General features: G+C 41.8%; 1 protein-coding gene and 1 long non-coding RNA gene across 2 annotated transcripts in view; one reads left to right on the plus strand and one right to left on the minus strand.

The window, feature by feature from the left end:
- ext1b (exostosin glycosyltransferase 1b) overlaps positions 1 to 20058 on the plus strand; it is a 129303-nt gene that overhangs the window by 33140 nt on the left and 76105 nt on the right. The gene's annotated exons all lie outside the window — the stretch shown is intronic.
- LOC112843432 (uncharacterized) lies at positions 4816 to 17477 on the minus strand. The gene is made up of 2 exons (XR_003215757.1): positions 12772 to 17477; positions 4816 to 8162 (listed from the first exon to the last, which is right to left on the minus strand). It is a non-coding gene; the product is annotated as an uncharacterized LOC112843432 (long non-coding RNA).

Genomic DNA, 20058 nt, shown 5'->3' on the forward strand with positions numbered 1-20058 from the left:
AATGCTATGTGGTCGGGTGGTTTTCATGACATAAGCAGACAGTGACAGAGAGATCTATAATTTTCTCCCTCTTGCGCTCGTTTTTGAGGCTTCCTCTCTGTTTCCATTCGGTCGGCAGAAACTGCAGCCAGGGGCGATGAGGGAATACCCTGTGTTTACCCTCTCCTTTCACAAAGATTGTATTTACTGGTGTTGTCTATGTGCTTCTCCGTATGCTGAATCGACTCTTTTTTTACCTTTTTCTCAATAAAGAATATCAATTTTAAGTAACAGCATCATGTTCACAACACACATTCACACCTGTGCAGCTATACATCCACTCGCACAGCTGTTTGCGCTCCATCGAGCGTAACATTACAGCCGGGGTCCTTCACTCTCTGGGTCTCTGTTGGAAATGCCAGAACTGAAGTTAGGAAAGGAAGCGCTGTCATCGTCTCAGATTACACCTCAACTCCGTCTAAAGCAGCACCAGTGGATGCTTTCTCTATTTTCATCTGCATTCCTCTTTAATTTCACCTCCTGCTTCTCATCTTTCCTCTTTCACGTCCACTTGCATGCATGCATACATAGGTATATATGTCATCTGCCATGTATTTGCCTTACCTCATTGCTTTCCCTGTTTTTGCTCTCAGCCACTTGCGCTCAAACAGCCATCCCTTATTTATCTCTGACACTCTGTCTCGTATTTATATCCTGTTTCTCTTTTCCCATACGCTCCTCATACTTCTTCTTATTTGTCCCTCTGTGCATATATATCTTCAGACTTGGCATGCCAGCCATAAAAGCCCTTTTCAGTCTGCTTACTTCAGCCATGCTCTAGAATTTTTTTTTTTCTCTCCCCCCTTCGGTCACGCTGCCCAGCTTAACCCTCCGCACGATTACTCATTCGGTGTTTTACTGCTCCACGTTTATTTTTAAAAATGCTTCCAAGTTCCCTTCATACTGGCACTGCCGGCCGCTCTCGCCCATGCCAAGCGGCTGAGGTTAGCACAGGCCAGATGATGTAATGATGCAGATTTTTCCAGCGTTCCTGCCTCACGAGTCGGTCACATGGGAATGGGTTATGGTAGAAGGAAAAACATACATTCAGAGGCACTCTTCCAGGTTTCAGATTTACACAGGTTGATGGGGTTAAAGGGGTATTATGTATAGCTACCAGGGACATATCTGGTAGAACAGCACATATCTACATGCACGTAGCGTGAAGCCCGTTTTTATGAGGCTTTTATCCATGAACACAGAGGTAGTTACTCAGGTGCTGTTCTTCTGTACCGTGCATATGTGTATTTACTCCCTCTGTGGAACAGGCAGCTCGGCGTGTGTTGACATGTGCAGTCAGCCTTTAGCTTGTGTGTTTACCCAGGACCACAGAGCATGACTCTATCCATAGGCTGACATGCACATGCAGCTAAAGTTAGATGCATGGGCAAAACAGGGAGTTTGTGAGCTAGTGGTGTTATAACCTGGAGAAAATATGTCTCGTTGCCTCCAATATATGTCAATCTTACTCGAGATATTTCCTTCTATGGTTTAATAATCATAGCATTATTTATTCATATTCATCTCATTCTCTGAAATCATAGTGTGAGATATAAAACAGATATTTTCCCCCTTGGTCATTGGATCAGAGGGAAAGCAGGTGGTCACCGCCTGCTTTACCCTCAGTAGCCCCCCAGCTCTTCTTCTATGGAGCCAAAGCCCCCTTGTTTTGGAGTAGCAGGGGTCAAAGGTGAGGCCAGGAAGAGGCTCCCAACTCAAGAGTCAGAGACATTCCGGCATTCCTCTGGTCTAAATCGGAGCGAACACAACCTCTCCCCGAAGATCAATGGGCGACCGTGTTATTAAAATGCAAGGCGACCACGGGGGGAAGGACTGGATGGCTCGGTGGGTGGGAGGCGGCGCACAACAGCCGCGCTTCAGATGGGAGCGATGAAAAGACTGCCTTTTTTATCTTGAGATTTGACCCCTAGCCCACCCCATCCACATAAACTTCCATTTATTTCAGTCCCAACTGATCTTTAAACGGAGCTGATGAATAATTCACTGTTATCCACTTGGCTCCCCATAAAGTCCCAATCAGGCAAATGTAATTCTAAATTCTTTATCTCTCGTTGAGATGGATCTTTAACCCTTCGTATCCATCCCTTCTTGTCTTTAACAGAGATTTAAAGGTAACTGGAGACATTTCCATTTTTCCAGCTATCATAGGATTTCCACGGGTTAAAATGAAAAGTCAGTAAGGACAGAGTGAGCATAGGGACTCAAAAGCAGTTGAAAACAAGATCTCAGGAAGCTCATGATCTTGTAAATCACATGTTAAGGCCCCTTTTAGACTTAATTTGATGCATTTGATCAGGTCTGTATAAGCACGCCGATCACTTTTCTGTAAAAGTTGCGATGCCAACACGTAACATTTATGCATCGCTTTTAGCACAGGAGTCTGAACTGGTTACAGTTGCAGTAAAGGGTGTGCAGTTGCAAGAGAAATGCTTTTATTCTGTTCTCTGTTATTTGCTCGACCACAGGAGCTAATACTGCTAATATAAACTGTGAAGCTCTCCTTTCAAACTGCAGCTGCTGATGAAACTTTAATGCACATTACTTCATGTACAGTGAAGGGTTTTTATAACATTGGAGCTTTAATGCATATGCTCAACAGCTACAATGAATAAAAGTCGAAAATAACATGAATTAGGTTTATTAAGTCTGAATTTTTATGTCATTTAAAAAAAACGGGCATAATTTTCTTCTAATTTTTTAGAATATTATGGATTTTTACTTCAATTGAATGTTGGTCTGTTGGATGTAGGTCGTAGAGCTCTGCAGGGCAGGCTATTTCAGGTCTCATCTCTCTCTTGAACTGAAGCTAAACGTTTAAAAAAAAAAAAGTTTTCTAACGTTTAGCTTCAGTTACAGTCACATCTTGTTCTCATGCTCGTGGTTAAACGTAGTGATAGCAAAGCACTGCAAGAGAAAAAAGAGGAACAGGACTGAGTTGTGTGCACTTGTGTGTCCTCGTGGTGTTTATGTGTGGAGGTCAGAGCAGGAGAACTGAATGATTTATAAAGATTGATGGCTCGCTGTGCCCAGCTAAAGCAGCCGTGCATCGTTGCTGGAGAATGTCACCTGGTCCTGGAGGACCTTGCAGAGCCTGAGCGACCATCCCGTATTTCTGATTTTAGTGCGCGCATGTTGCATATTTTGTGAATTTGACATTGTCCTGTTTGGACTGCTGGTGAATAAAATGTCATGTGGCTTGAAAGCTTTAAAGCAGCTGCTTAATGAACCTAGACTGTTTTGTCAGCTGCTATTGCTAAAGTCAATAGTGACAAAAAAACAACTAGTTATTTTTAGGTGCTGTTTATGCTCCTCAACATAGTTAAAAGCTGCCAGTTCATTAGTTAATTCATTTGGCAGAGTTGCAGAAACGCAAATTTTCTACTTCAAGTGAAATGAGTTTTGTGGTGTTTTTGTTACTTTGTTGTTATATTTGAATTTTCATAGTGTTGATCAAGGAAATTACTTTGTTCTTTAACTCTTCTTTCATTAACTGAGAAAAAATTATCTGCATTAGCAAAACTCTAGGATCTGCACAGACCCCGGCACTGAAATGTTTCAAACCACAGAGATCAAACTCAGGGGCTCTGAAACATTTGATAAACTCAACCAACCAAGACGGGCCATATGTTGCTCCTGCTGTCCTCCACTTGGCTTTATTAGCAATGTTCTTTTGGATGAGTTGCACTGTGAATTTTTGCCTGGGTCCAGACCTTTGAATCGGTCCGCTCCACCGAGTTCACTGATTCATCTGGCATCGTGGCATGAGACATCGTTTTCTCGGTTGGAACAGTCCAATGAGCACCGTAGGAAGACCGACTGGGAGCCAATGTGCTTGGAGCATTTTGAAGCTGTATGCAGGAACTAAGGAAGAAGATTGAGGAGGACCACCCAAAAATTAAACCAATCATTGATAAGCTTGACGGCATTGATTCTTACGTTATGTTTGCCCGACTCTTAAAGACCAACAGATATTCCAGATTTGCTAGGACGTCTTTAAGTTTGGGATCAGTTAGGAAACATCAAATCCCTCAGAATTGGTATAAGCGGATGTGATGCCCCACCGAAAATAGAATCAGGCTCTGAGTTGATAAGTCTGTCTGATATCAGGCAACTGAGAATTAAGACAGGATGACACTGCAGTCACTGACAGTTAGTCCCAAACACTTCTGATCACTCGTCCATTTCCAAGAGAAAAACTGTATCTGCATAATTAAAACAAAATGATAAAATCAGCAGCTCATGTTAATGCATGAAGATTGTGTCTCTAAAGTGACTGTGATCATTAATATTAACAATCGCAGCAATTCACCCTAATTCAAAAGAACAGTTGCGCTTTTGCATCAGATATCGGGGATGATTATTTTGACCTACAGCAGGGAAACTTGATATTTCGCTCTCAGGCATTCCACATTGTGGAAAATAGTCATGATTAGAGGCAGTTTGCCAAGTGAGCACAAAAACATGCTGTTTGATAAGAAAGGGAGAAACTGATGAGAAACCACCATATGAAGCTGTATAATGGAGCATGGAAGCAGAAACCAGTGATGAGTGACTTAGTTCCTGCCCATTTGATTTTGTATCTGCTGGCAGGCATTTGGTTGTGTTTTGTTTTTTTGTGGGTGTGTGTGTATGTGGTGGTGCTGGTTGTTTTATATATTTATTTTAATGTGGATCCATTCAACTGTTGGCTGTGCTGATGCCGAGTCTGATCATGCTCATGGGGTCTGTGAAGTTGATATGTTGCAGGGCAAGAAGTGGATAGCTCAGCGAGGCATTTCATGTCAGAGAGACTTAATGCAGAGGCATACGGGTGAGGGATGAATTAAGTTTAACAGATAGCGTCTTGCAAACCGGGCATGTAGAACATCTAATTTCAGAAGGAAAGGAGAGAGGAGAGACGGGAGTGTTGAGGAGACAGAAGTTGTGAGAAAGAATGAAATTCATCCTCATCATAAGGCAAGGCGACGCAGGCTGTAATAAACAGTCAGAAGTCCACCTTTTGTGAATCTCGTGTCCTTCTTCCCCTCATTAAATCTGTCTTAACACACACACTCACACACACTGGCACCTTGGGCAATGAAGATGAATGATGAGCACCTTGCTAAGCAGGGCTGCAAGAAGCTTTGGAGATAATGCGGGCACTCACATACACCAACGTTTCCAGCCGTCTTTTGGCGGCAAAGACATTTTGCAAATCTCACAGTGCCTTGTCATGCTTGTCATGCGAAATAGATGTGTTTAGCATTGTAGCATTGCTTTGTGGTCACATTAAACCATTTGGCTCATTACAGCCGGAAGCTTTAAGCGTACTGGCGTCCTGTAGAGAAAGACAACACCGATACAAAGCTTATTAGACAGGCAGGAGGAGAAGAATCACAGTGGCTGGCAGAGTATAGAGCCATAAACAGGAAGAGCTACTGTAATGTACTCCCTTTCATTAATGTTGACTTGAGCTTTTCCATAAGCCTCTGCAGGCACATTCACTCATGCAACAAAGAGGAAACACATGCACACAATAGCAAGAGCCCAAGAACAAATGCTGGATTTTTGAATTAATTGATATTTGAATTTAAAATCTGGTATTGATGACAGAGAAGTCCTGTGAGTATAAAGGGAACTATAGGAAGTAAATGGGCAGTAAGTTAAACTACTTAAGAAGAATGATTGACGCTGCAACCAATGGGAGCAATAGATTCTGGTGATTGAGGTGTGATGTGGTCAGTAAATGTGAAGCAGGGTTACCTGTGCAACAGAGTCAGTGACCAAGTTGTCATATGGGCTTTCAGTTAGCCTGAGCTTAAGGTTATTTAATAGAAAAAAGAATGTTTTTCTTATAAATATGAGGTGATTAGTGTGTAATTAGATCTTTCAACAAACTGATGCAATTTTTTCATAAACTTACATTTAATCTATAAAAAATACATAGAAGTGGACGCCTAGTCTATAGTAGCTAGGCAGGAAATCTCCCTTCCAACTGATCGTGTTTTATGTGTATGTTTAGAGACTGACCACCTATGTAGCACACAAAGGCAGAGGAGACAAGTTGTAGGTGTTAGCATGCTGTGGAGGGACATTTACATTCATGTCTGCACCTTCAGACTCAAGATATGAAGGCTCATACCTTTGTTTTATCATCAACTCTAAGGAACAAGACAACGCCAGCAGCATCATAATAAAATGTCGTCCTTTTCCAACCTCACCTCCAGCCTCATCTCCTGAACTGAGATCTGGGCTCTAACACACAAAAATGTGCATTAACATGTTTATTTGTTCCTGATATTGTTACAGTTAGTTATAGTTAGCAGGTTAGACATGCAACCCTCCCGTCTCTGGATAGACACCACTTAAACAACAATAACAACAGCTGGTTTGAAGCTAACATTATGCCGGCTAATGTTGGGCTCGAGTGTTCACTTTCGTTCTGATAAACAATTTGAAGCTGTTTGATAAACAGAAGCCTTCTCGCATTGTGTAAGAGTTTATTTACTAACCTTCAGAGCCCAAAAATGTTACATGCACTTTAAGGACAGTTTTGCTAATGCTGGCTAACAGCAGCTAACAGATGCTAACAGCAGCTAACAGAGGCTAACAGCAGCTAACAGAGGCTAACAGCAGCACTTACCAACAGGAAAGTTCAGCATAGCAAAGTTCCTCAACAACTCTCATCAGTGTTGCTGTCGCCGGACAGAAGTGAGCTTCACCACTCGATTTGTATCAGACTTGTGTCACAAAGATTTACAGCTTCTTTCAGAGTGGAGGCGAACGCTCGTCACCTGACATTGACAGCTGAGGTAAACAGTGCGCTAACAGCCCCCCACAATTCGGGGAAAACGCCGCGGTAAGAAAACACAATTCAGTTGACTGTAATTTGCAATCTATTGATTTCTGACGGTGAAAATTTTACACAATGTAGTTTCCATCTGAAAATCAAATATAACACAAACACTAATGCTGACATGCGGAAAACAGGAGAGGTCGATACCAGACTCAATACTCAGACTAATAGGCAGATTGGGGATGAGCTCATTTCTGTGTCAGTGTCATAGGAACCTCTTCCCTAATTTTCCCTGTGTAGTAAATTAGGAAGAAAGTGGTGTCGAATGGGTCGGGATATATAATTGGTAACAAAAGATGAAAAGAAAAGTTTGTACATCCCTAAAGGAAAACAAAAAAGACCCAAACATCAAATAATGCACACTGCAGAACTAGTTCAAAAAGATGAACGGTACTGTCTAATAATTGAAATTAAATGAAGTAGTGTTTTGCCTGAGCAAATACATCAACATGATGAAATTGGCGTGTGATATCAGTGTGATCAATGCATCAGGCGGGCTCTAATAAGCTCTCACAAAACACATACGTAATTGCATCATATGCTGTGCGTGCACACAAAAATACACACATGCTCATACACACAAGGGAAGCAAGGCAGTTATTAATCACGTTAGGGGCTTGTTGTACTGACAGAGCTCCGCAGAGAGAAATGCTTCATTAATATCAGCCCTCAAGCCCCGTAGCAGCACTAAACACACACGCATACACACGCATTAAGCAACTATAGACACACTGAGCATGTATGTGAAGGAACACGCACATTTGGTTTGTTTGGATGGGTTTTTTACCTTATTTGTATATCGATCTTGACCTGACTAGCATACTCCCACTTGTGTATCAATCAAAGATATTTGCACTGATAATCATCTGTCTCTCACACACAAACACACACACACAGAGGTACGAGGGCTCTGTGAATGTGGAAGACTTATTTATTTATTCACCGCTTCCTCTATCCAGGTCAGGTCATCTCCGACAGCTTAATGCACACAAGGCAGTGCTTTGAAAACATCAGCCAGCCTCTCCCTCTCTGGGTGTTTGAGGACTGACAGCTAAACAGAGAAGACAAAGACACACACACACACACACAGAGGTGGTCGTGGTGGTACTGTCTCTTGCCCCTGCTAAGGTAAAGCTTTGATTTCCTCCCAATTCCTTTCTCGTTGGGGTGGAAGCGCTCCTCCTTCTGACGACAGTTTGTCTGCTGCTGCCGCTTGATGTTTTTATAGCAGCTTGCCATCTCTCCGCGGAACTCCCTAAGTGACCCCCTGCAGGATGCAAGCAGCACACACAGTGACACAAACACACACACACACACAAAATTAGGTCCGAAAGGAAGCGTCTTGATTGGAAGAACCACAGGAAGTCTCCAGCTTGGCTTCCTGTTTCCATAGGCTATTGTATTCCAAAGTGGCAGCAGTAGCCCAGTCAGGATGTACGTATACGCAGACATAAACACTTACACATGCACATGAGATCTGTGTCTCCCTTCTAAGCTCCTGCTCACAAATAAACAAATGTAAATCAGAAAATCATTGAGTGCAGTTTATTTCCAACCAGTTGTCTTTTCTAATGGGAGTCAGACATCCAAACATTTGCTTGTTACGTTATATTTCAGTTTTTAAAATGCATACAGACACATACAGATAATAAGGGTTTGTTTTTATATTATACTTATATTTTTTGATATCTACTGTCTGGTAAAGTCAAACAACAATCAGCTGAAAGTAGCAGAAGATGGACCTTGACTAGCTGAGTCTATCTATTTATCCACTGCCGGTATCAGTTTTATCTATTTCCACCAGTTTTCTTAATCTTACTATTTCAACTTAATCTTACTGCTATTTCAAACATCTGTTGATTCTTATGGGTTAGTTTCTGCAGTCATGTGTCGATTGTAACATCTGAAATTTTAACCACTTGCCCATGTTTCAAAATGTAACCATACCCATTGCACTTTAATGAGTTCTTCAGTGCTTTTAGCTGCAAACATGCTCTTCATTATTTTCTAACGACTTGACTGTTAGTTTTAGCTGAACCTGCCATTCAGCAGTTGCTCTGCATGTCACGATTTCCCTGCTCTGGTTTCTTTCTGATCAGTTTTCTCAAGAGATTTGTGGCATTCAAGTTTTACATCTTGCACACTTGACCACAGTCATGTGGATATGACTGTGGTTGTTTTTTGTTTTGTTTTGTTTTGTTTTTTGCAAATAAAATTGTAATCTCTATTTCTCTAAATGAATGGAGCCGGGCCATAATCCCTCTCCATATCCCCTGCATAAGTGCCCCTTGGATCCATGGGAATCGCTCTCCAACCTGCCCATCAAAGAGCTCGTACAGTAGTTAATCCTGCTTCTTACCACACTCACTCTGACTCTGTCTGTCGCTCCCTTATTCACGACATCAGTGTGATGGCTAACCCCTTCACACATGACACAACAGAAATCATGTCTTCACACGATATATCACCCTAATTTTTTTTGTATCTGTTAATAATTAAATTATTCTACAGTTATGCATCTCTAACCGGAACTTGCAGACTTGTGAGGAAGTCAAAACTTCCCCACAAGCGTTACTGCTACAACATCCTCCTTTAGCGGAGGATGTTGTGTTCATGCACGTGTGTGTTTTTGTTTTTTTAAGATCGATTTTCATACTCGATCGATAGCTTTAACAGCTGCTTACTTGCAGAGAAAATCCAGTAAAAGGTTCAAATTTAGTTAAAAATGAGAATCTGAATGTATGCGACAGCAATTGTAGTTGTTTTTCTGCCCCAACCTACTTTTTGAGATAAGATGAAAGTATCGGAACCTCTAATGCGGTAATTTCACCCTAGATTTAGATAAAATGAAAAGCAAATCTGCCCCAAGAATGTGCTAACAGGAAGGTGAAAGGGAAAACTAGTTAATTGGCAACCTCATTATTCATGCTGATGCAGATCTCTGTAGATTATAAGTCATAGTCCATTTGTACAGGCAGACAACAAAACTAAACAAAGGCCCAAAACAAGATTATGTTATGGAAAGTTGTGAAGATTAAACAGAAATGTGCATTTTAGTTGTACAGTATAGAACAATTAGGGGAGAAAATCATTTGAGTTTACCACAATTTGTTGACCACATGCACATATAACCCTTTTTAATGTTCATTTGATAGCAGTTGCAATTTATTCTATCAGCAAATCTGGCTTGTGCACTTTGTTAAATCCTGTGTGGTATGTGGTAAATGGATTGGTACTTATACAGGGAGTGCAGAATTATTAGGCAAATGAGTATTTTGTCCACATCATCCTCTTCATGCATGTTGTCTTACTCCAAGCTGTATAGGCTCGAAAGCCTACTACCAATTAAGCATATTAGGTGATGTGCATCTCTGTAATGAGAAGGGGTGTGGTCTAATGACATCAACACCCTATATCAGGTGTGCATAATTATTAGGCAACTTCCTTTCCTTTGGCAAAATGGGTCAAAAGAAGGACTTGACAGGCTCAGAAAAGTCAAAAATAGTGAGATATCTTGCAGAGGGATGCAGCAGTCTTAAAATTGCAAAGCTTCTGAAGCGTGATCATCGAACAATCAAGCGTTTCATTCAAAATAGTCAACAGGGTCGCAAGAAGCGTGTGGAAAAACCAAGGCGCAAAATAACTGCCCATGAACTGAGAAAAGTCAAGCGTGCAGCTGCCAAGATGCCACTTGCCACCAGTTTGGCCATATTTCAGAGCTGCAACATCACTGGAGTGCCCAAAAGCACAAGGTGTGCAATACTCAGAGACATGGCCAAGGTAAGAAAGGCTGAAAGACGACCACCACTGAACAAGACACACAAGCTGAAACGTCAAGACTGGGCCAAGAAATATCTCAAGACTGATTTTTCTAAGGTTTTATGGACTGATGAAATGAGAGTGAGTCTTGATGGGCCAGATGGATGGGCCCGTGGCTGGACTGGTAAAGGGCAGAGAGCTCCAGTCCGACTCAGACGCCAGCAAGGTGGAGGTGGAGTACTGGTTTGGGCTGGTATCATCAAAGATGAGCTTGTGGGGCCTTTTCGGGTTGAGGATGGAGTCAAGCTCAACTCCCAGTCCTACTGCCAGTTTCTGGAAGACACCTTCTTCAAGCAGTGGTACAGGAAGAAGTCTGCATCCTTCAAGAAAAACATGATTTTCATGCAGGACAATGCTCCATCACACGCGTCCAAGTACTCCACAGCGTGGCTGGCAAGAAAGGGTATAAAAGAAGAAAAACTAATGACATGGCCTCCTTGTTCACCTGATCTGAACCCCATTGAGAACCTGTGGTCCATCATCAACTGTGAGATTTACAAGGAGGGAAAACAGTACACCTCTCTGAACAGTGTCTGGGAGGCTGTGGTTGCTGCTGCACGCAATGTTGATGGTGAACAGATCAAAACACTGACAGAATCCATGGATGGCAGGCTTTTGAGTGTCCTTGCAAAGAAAGGTGGCTATATTGGTCGCTGATTTGTTTTTGTTTTGTTTTTGAATGTCAGAAATGTATATTTGTGAATGTGGAGATGTTATATTGGTTTCACTGGTAAAAATAAATAATTGAAATTTATTTTTTTTGTTAAGTTGCCTAATAATTATGCACAGTAATAGTCACCTGCACACACAGATATCCCCCTAAAATAGCTAAAACTAAAAACAAACTAAAAACTACTTCCAAAAACATTCAGCTTTGATATTAATGAGTTTTTTGGGTTCATTGAGAACATGGTTGTTGTTCAATGATAAAATTATTCCTCAAAAATACAACTTGCCTAATAATTCTGCACTCCCTGTATATAGTGCTCTTCTATTCAGTGGAGCACTTAAAGTGCTTTCTTACTGCAAGTCTCACTCATGCAGCACTTGGGTTGCCGACACATAACACAATCCTTGCTCAATAGTACTTTGGCACATAGACTGGAAGAAGTTTTCCCTGGTATCAGTACAACAGCCTAAATGTGTAACATATTAAACAGTTTCTTAGACTGACTGAAGCATACTGCCTCAAAAATGCTGCTCATAGTGCTTTTTTAAAAGAACGGGAACTATAAAAGCTATACCGCACCATATTAAACATTAAATCAAGTTTAATATCTGATGCGGGAAAACCTGTTAATAACCAACATATAATACTATAAGCTATAGTGTCTTATAAGGCCTCACAAAGCGCACACATCCACACACACTCTGTGATATGCTAGGCTCCTGTACAGTTGTCTGTCGTATCATTTGTAGCCAAACTACAGTTTTAGAAAAAATCAGCTTTTCACGACTCTTTCCATACGTGAAAACACGTGTTGTGCATTTTTGTTTTGTTCTCGTTGACATTTGCCACAGATGTGTTGTGACCTCGTGGCTGAACGGGAGGATGAAAGGGCACGAGATTGTGGTTATGATAATTTCATGCTGATGTGCAACTACAGTGAAAAATCCCCATAATCTCACTGTAATCTAATTATACAGTATCACGGTGGCAAAGGGAAAATATTAGGCTAATCTGATAATGCTCGCAATAATTAATTGAAAATGTGTCTAATGGGCCTCTGAGAACACCTGGCAGTGTTTGTTCTTCCACTTGTTCCAGTTTCTGAGAACACTAGTCTAATCTGGGCATTACTGGGAGACATGTAAGGGAGATGTGTTATTGAGGATTACTTCCTCTCCATCTTTTCTCTCCCTCTCTCCCTCCCTCTCTCTCTCATTCTGCAGCCCACGCAGACTTTTCTCTGCGGTTTGACACCTGAGTGTGTGCAGGTTTCGTGTCTTACATTATCTAAAGAAAGTGGTGGGTGGAAGGAAGCACACAGCAGCACACCAGCTTTTGAACAGGCACATATGAAGCTACACACACACACAAGCAGAAACAGACTCACTCTCTTCATGCCGAGAAGAAGACAAAATGTCAGGGCTGGTTCTGGGAGACAACTGCTGGTGCTGCTGTCGGCATGGAGACCGCTGTGGTGTAGGGTTGCAGCAGAAGACTGCCGCGCTTAAATTCACTTAAAATGTCAAAACACCTGAGGGGGGTGTGGGCTGTGCCTGGACCTGACAACTATCAACCTTTCTCTGCCTCACGCGCTCTGACAAAAACTGGTTGGAAACCTCAGTGATAACTGTGTAACCTTTCCAGTAAGCACTCTGCCCTTTATTTGTTTTCAAATCATATTCTTTTTTGTTTTGCTTTACACCAACATGAATTTTAGGTGCTGCATATATTCCCCTTCAGGACACTTGAGGTGATTTGCTGGAGCGACTAGTTCACCTCTTTACCTCCGCCTTAACTTACGACCAAAGAGCCTAATAAACACCGCGTGTGCATGTTTAAAAAGAGCAAGACTATTACGGATCCCATTAGGGCTGCTTTAGGCTCTCTTCCGTCTAATTTATTCCCTGCATGTTAATTGACACAAGCTTGCTTGATATTTAGTGGCCATGAATTTCCTACAATGCGCGCTGTGGCATTTAACAAAGCCTTAAAGGGGAAGGAGAGCGTTGCCGTTCAGCCTTCAGTATTCGGTGCAGCTGTTCCCGGCTCTGCAAAGATTTATGGGAAGCCTAATCCAGGAGGCTGCTCCACTTGTGTGCAATTTTTGTCTCAGTGGGAATAATGTGCAATTTGTCCTAAGTTTGGTGCTTCGCCAGAAGGGAGATGCCAGTCGTGTGATTTGTCAGGCAAGTGGCCTTCTAGCCAGATGTTGGGCGGTCAGCTGACCAGAAATTAATTCCAAATTTCGACCATGCAGGCAGTAAAACTTCATGTCTGGATGTTGGAGCTTAACAAAACAGAAGAAACAGAAGACGCAATTTAGCAAAAAAATGTAATGGGCAACCACTTTGATGGATGATTAATCATTTATAAGAACATGTTTTATGGTTGAATTTCTCAAATGAGATTTCTATTAAACCTGAGTCTGTGTAGACATTAGACCAGATATACATCAATCAGTTGAGGTAAAACAAATCTGCTAATAACTGTTAATTTCAGCCCTAAACTGCTCATTAATATGTAGATACATTTTTTTATTAATCAGCTAATCTTTCTCCTTAATGCACAGTCTGAAAGAAAAACTAATGTGCAGATTGGGGGAAAAAAACATCCCATGATTCAGTCGTCTGTTGAACCACTTTTAGCAGAAATCACTTTAATTGTTTTCTGTATGACTATCAGTCTTTCACATTGCCAACATTGCCTTAGTTTATTGAGATTTTCAGGCATTCGTTCATGCACAGCTCTCTTAATGTCCACAGTATTTTAATAGGTTTGAGGTCTGAGCTTTGACTGGACCTTTGCAACGCCTCAGCCAGGTCATTGTACATTTTCTGCTGCTTTTGTTTGGCATCGTTGTCCTGTTGTGTGACCCAGTGTCAGTCAAGCTTTAGTCAGCCTTCCATTTGGCTCTAGAATATTTTAGTATACTGAGGGTTCATGGTTGACTCAATGACCTCAAGGTGCTCAGGTCCTGTGGCTGCAAAACGAGCCCAAATCATCACCCCTGTGGTTGACAGCTGGTACGAGGTGTTTGTGGTGATATGCTGTGTTTGTTTTTTGCCAAACACGGAGCTGTGCATGATGGCCAAATCTCTCCAAAGGACATTCTTGTTGTTTTTGTTCAAATGAGGCTTTGCAAACCTAAGCATACTTGTTCTAATTGGGCTTTCATTAACTTTAGCTTTTAACATCAACTTTTGGGCTTTTGTGCCGGGAACTCTGCTGGAAAGATTGTCATTGTGCTAACACACACCTGCTTTTATAGAAGTGCTCACACTTGCTGATGATCACTTAATCAAGTCCATTTGATTCGCAGCACTTGTTTGGTACTTATATTCTTAATTAAGAGTGCGTGTTTTTTCACAGAACTAGAAAGAGTCCAGTAAAAACACTGTAAATGAGATTAATTTTAATTATCCCTGTGTCTGCTACTCTTTAGCATTTTCCAAAGGCCTAAAAAACCACCCTCAGGTATCTTTAAATTGGTTATTTCTTTTTAACCAACTCTGCAAACCACAAAGATATTGTAATTACAATGATACAAAGCAGAAACTAGCAAATTCTCATAGTTTGAGAGTTGACTGCAAATTAGACCCACTTATTATATTTTTACACATAATTTCCCCCCTGGCTTTAAGTGCAAAGTCATCCCCAGCTTTTGATTGGCTGCTTGCCCAGCACTGTACCAACAGTTTTTGCATACAGAAGCCGAAGTGCACTGGGTTTAAATGTACACATACACTCCTGCTGTGTGGCAGCAACTAAAAGTGCTGTCTTCTCTGTCATGCCCTGTTGCCTGTTTTCTGATGGGTTTGTCGTAAGCCACATGAGGCCACGTTAGCCTCCTCAGCAAGCTGACTTTCTTTCTTTCTTCCTGTTTTAACCGCAGGAAATTTTCCCGTCGCCGCAGGCTGTATGAACAGCTGACTGAATGTCTGACTGAACGGCTGCCTGGCTGACTTAAAAGGGACTTTCAGGCCATAGGCTGCCGTTAAGTGTCCTCAACTTACAGTAATTGGTAGGCTTAGGGCTCATCAGAAAAAAGCTTGTCATGCCAGAACCAGCGGCCCAAAAAACATTCAAGAAATATTTACAGTAAGGAGCGAGTGGTTCCTTGAGCCACTGTTTAGGAGTGCGTGTGGGTGTGGTTGAGAATAAGTCGGAGCGGTGATGCATCTCTCTTGCCACTTTAAAACCTGTCAAATAAAACCACAATTATTGTCACACTTGGTTAAAAAACAAAGGGAAATCTTACACAAATGAAGTTTTGCATACGAGTTTCAACTCTGCGTTTCCCATCATCATCAGACTCTGTTTCACAGGAAATCTGGTACATTGCTTATGACAAAAAAGAGACAATGTCTGCACTGTGTTAGATCAGAGTACTAAACTAATATGCCGCTCTGCTATTGTTGCACCCATCTGTTTATCTTGTTGAAATGCCCGTGGACTGTTATCAAAAGCAGTTAGGAATCTGTTGTCTTATAATCAGCATATGCTTATTTAGTGTGATTGCTCGAAAACCACAGTTTACATTAAGCTGCTGCCACTTTAACCCCGTGGATCCTTAAGCGCAGTTTTTGTTTCGCAACTGTATTAAATCCCTTGCTTCATGAACAGTTGGTACTGTAAGATTTAAGCAAATATATTTTTGCACTGCTTTGGCTGGGTTCAAAGCCATGCAGCACCCTTCCACTTTGAGTTTGCATAGTGCAGCCATGCTTGCGCAGGTTTTCTCCAGACGCTCCGGTTTCTCCTGCCACTGTAAAACATTTGATATTTATGCTCCCCAGAGGATAAATTAGAATTGCTTGGTGGTCTGCCAGGAGCTTTGATGATAATATATATAATAATCTTGCAGCAAAACATACAATTGACCAGAGTGGCTGAATATTATACACTTGGAATTTGTGGTATTTGCACACTGACTCGTGAACTCAGAACATTACAGACTGAACCTTTTTTTTTCTTGTGCTCAAGTGGATGTTTGAATTTCTCAAATAGCTCTAATATGTAGCCAGAGTACTTCACTTGATCGGTTTCCCTTAATTACTTGACCCAAAAAAAGGGGGAAAAAACAGAAGAGGAAATGTCTTCCAGCTAATATGTTTCTGAAATCAGGTTACCACTAAAAGCTGGGAATAATGACATTGCTATAGTGCAGATAACCTCACTCTGCTGCTTTGGGCATGTAGCAACATCCTCTTTATAATAGGATGGAACGTGCTATGTGGGGTAATTCCAGAATTTTATTTCTCTTGGTTACCACCTCAGGATTTTTAGCTCCATGCACAGCTTTCCATCCAGCCCATTCCCAATCCACCTTCATATTTGACCCGCGCCTCTAGCTTTCTGATGTCTTTTCCCCAAGGGGTAGTACGAGGAGGAGTGAGTGTGTACCCTTGTAAGGCTGCAGACAGGAAAGGGAGGAAATAAAATGATGTAATGTGTAGTGAATGGTCACCTTTGTCAAGTGGAGCAGTTGCAAGATGGCCCACCTGCTGGTTTCACTGCTTCTAATTGGGGTTTTCACCAGTTCCTGGCTTCCCATGGGGGGTGTGTCTGTCGGTTTGGTACGAGTGGTAAGAGAGCAGAAAATGGGAGACTGAAAAGCTCGAAGAGAAGAAGGGGCTATAAGCGGAGAAGTCCTGTAGAAGATTAGAGGAGAAAATGAGAGGGTGAAATGGGTGTAGGGTAATTGAAGGTAAGAGGAAAGCAAAGAGGAAGAGGAGAGAATAGCAACGTGAGAAGTGTAGCACTGAAGGAATCAAAAAGGGAAGACCTGAATACGGCCTCTTCTCTGTCAAGAAGGGGAACCTGCGAAAAGGAGGCGAATGAGAAAAAGCAGAGGAGAGAGCGTTTCACCCTCAGGAGTGCACGGTGGATTTGTTAAGGCGTACTCTTGGCATCAACCTGTTTGAGCCGAACAAGAGAGAGCAGATTAACTCGCTGTAGGAGAGGTTACAAGTGTTGAACTCGCACACTAATCAAGCTTTCTCCTTGTGTTTTCTCCCCCCACCCCCTTCTCTTCTCTCTCCTCTCTCTGCCTCCCTGCACTGCCCGTCATCCACATCGATCTACACCATCTAGGTAAGAAAACTTTTTCTGCTCCTCCTTGTGAGCTTGTGTGTGCGTGGCGTGTAAATGTGTGGGAGGCTGGGTGGGGCGTGAGAACTGGCAGGGTGGCAGGGGGAACATGCCCAGCATATTAACGATGCCCAGCATATTAACGATGCCCGAATTCTGCGCGCAAGCAGCTCTCAAACATATAGCTCACGTGTAAATAAGAGGCAGGATTGCTGTCAAAGGGCCAGCTTCGTGGACCGCTTTCAATTGACTGAATAAAGAGACACTTTCTTCTTCTTCTGTTGCCTGCCAGAAAGAGAGATTATCTGCTGAAATGTAATGAAGGAAAGAACAGTAGGAGAAGGGAAACTAAATGAAAAATTCTAAAAGACAAATAGAAACTTGAATTTTCCAGAATTTTTTCCTTCTGAAATTGAATTAGTCTTATCATCGGCCTACAGATTTTTTTTTAAAGTTCTGGCATAGAAGCCAAAAAAATCATTGTTAATGACACCCATGGCCTCTATAAGTGAACTGTAGTCACTTTTAGGGATGAAATGCATGGCTTAGAATTCATCCATGAGGAGACAAAACACAGCCTCAGGGGGTCACAAGCTATTGCTGGTCCCAAGCCTGGATAAATGAGAAGGATGTTTCTGGAAATCTGTGCCAAATCAAATATGTGGATCCAACCAGTCTGGTGATCCCTTGGGAAATAAGGGAGCAGTCGACAGTAGCTTAGCAGCCAAGCTAGTGCTTGCTAACATTAGCCAAAAAAAGCTTGGGTGCAGACTTTACCTGATATTGATCCTAGTTTTGCTATCATTGGTATGAATTTATGTTTAAAGAGGCAGGTGTCTGGGTGCTGGTTTAGCTCCCTGAGTTGAGCTGGTAACCCTTATGGCGCAAAGCTAATGCAACTGCCTGAGTTAAAATCGGCCCCGTGGCCATTTACTGTGGGTCTTCCCCTGCTCTTCTTTCCACTGTTCTATTTAACAAAGTCTGAAAATCATAAAAAGTACAACTAAAAAAGGTGAAACTCGGACCAGCTTTAGATGAAACTGGCATTTTCTGGCTAATGTTAGCTAACTTTTTTACCTGCGTATGAGCTAGCTGGCTTTCTTAAAGTTGCCTCATCCCTAATGTTATCACTAGCATGTTTGTTTTTTTTGTCCTTTGCCATTTTGCTGAGGTTATAGCCCAAACAGCACAATTGCTAGGCTAATTGGTTGAGCAAATTGCTCCAAATTTATGTTGCTTTATCTATATGATGTAATTTCTCCTCGCCTAGCAAACCAGTGATTGAGGATGGCTGCTCTTACTTGATCCTGGTTTTGCCAGAGGTTTCTTCCTGATAAAGAGAGTTTTTTTCTTTCTCGTTTTAATCAAGGGTTACATGATTATTGGGTTTATCATCAGTATTTCACCTTACAGTAAAAAGCACTTTGACATAACTGGCACCAATTTGTGTACTTTGTGCACCCGTTCTCCCTGTGATTCCTTGTTTCTTTTGGTGTTGCAAATGTACCACAAAGAGCACCAAAGTTTAGCACAGTTGAACTGGGTGCGCCTGATGCAGGGAAAAACTCTCAATGAGCGGTGTGAGCCATAGGAAACGTGCAGCCATGTTGTTGTGTTGCATTCGAAGGGCCCTTTAGTGATTACTGGACTCCTTTTCTGGCCTAACATTAGCTGGCGCCCCTCACTGTTGGTATCACAGGGCAAACAATTCCTCAGGAATAATGCATTATAATCTGTTTTATGCATGTTAAAAAAATAGTGTTTAAAACCCCATAAATTAACAGTTTTTAGGATTTATTGCCACAAGCCAACTGTAAGTAGGTGCTTTAAACTCTAGTGGTTACAAATACTGGGACAAGAAGGTCTTAACGTTTTTTTTTAGTAAGCTGACAGAACCTCTGTGATTTACTTAATTACATTTTGGTACTTGTTATTTTTACACTTGCTTCTCTTCCCTCACATTTTATGTAGAAAAGAGAAATATCTTGCTCTGCTGGCATGAGAGGGCCTAACTCACAGGTGGGACTAATAGCAAAAAGCACTTATTTGATTCACAGTTCAATCACATTATTTAAACGGTATTACTGTGGCAATTTCAGCATAGCCTTCTGAATCTCACAACTGTCATCACCGCTTCCTCGTACAATGCCGCTCAGCTCGCTCGTGTGAGACTGTGCCCATGTGTCATTCCTCGCACTGTGTGGTAGCTGACAGTTGACTGTCTGAGCTGGCTGCTAGTTCACTGGGTCACTCTCTTTTATATATTTTTACTGCTGCAGGGAATTAATAATTCAAAGCAATATTAAAGCTTTTTCTTTGTTTTTCCTTTGCTGTGGGTTTGAAATTGATTGCTGCTGAAAACATGTCAGGCTGCAGCGATGCTCCTGCGATTCGCCGGGAATTCCCAAACCTGAATACGTGCTGAAGAAAACAAAAAGTGTGTGCTTGTGTGACTTCACCCGTAAACGTGTCTTGTAAATTAAACCCTTTAAAGCTCACAGAGTCCACAATTAGCATACACATTTGCTTACATCCCCACACAGTGGTAATAATATATGGTGCATTACTGTGTATTATACTCATG

This window comes from Oreochromis niloticus, linkage group LG22, assembly GCF_001858045.2.
Source record: "Oreochromis niloticus isolate F11D_XX linkage group LG22, O_niloticus_UMD_NMBU, whole genome shotgun sequence".
Taxonomy (NCBI): Eukaryota; Metazoa; Chordata; class Actinopteri; order Cichliformes; family Cichlidae; genus Oreochromis; species Oreochromis niloticus.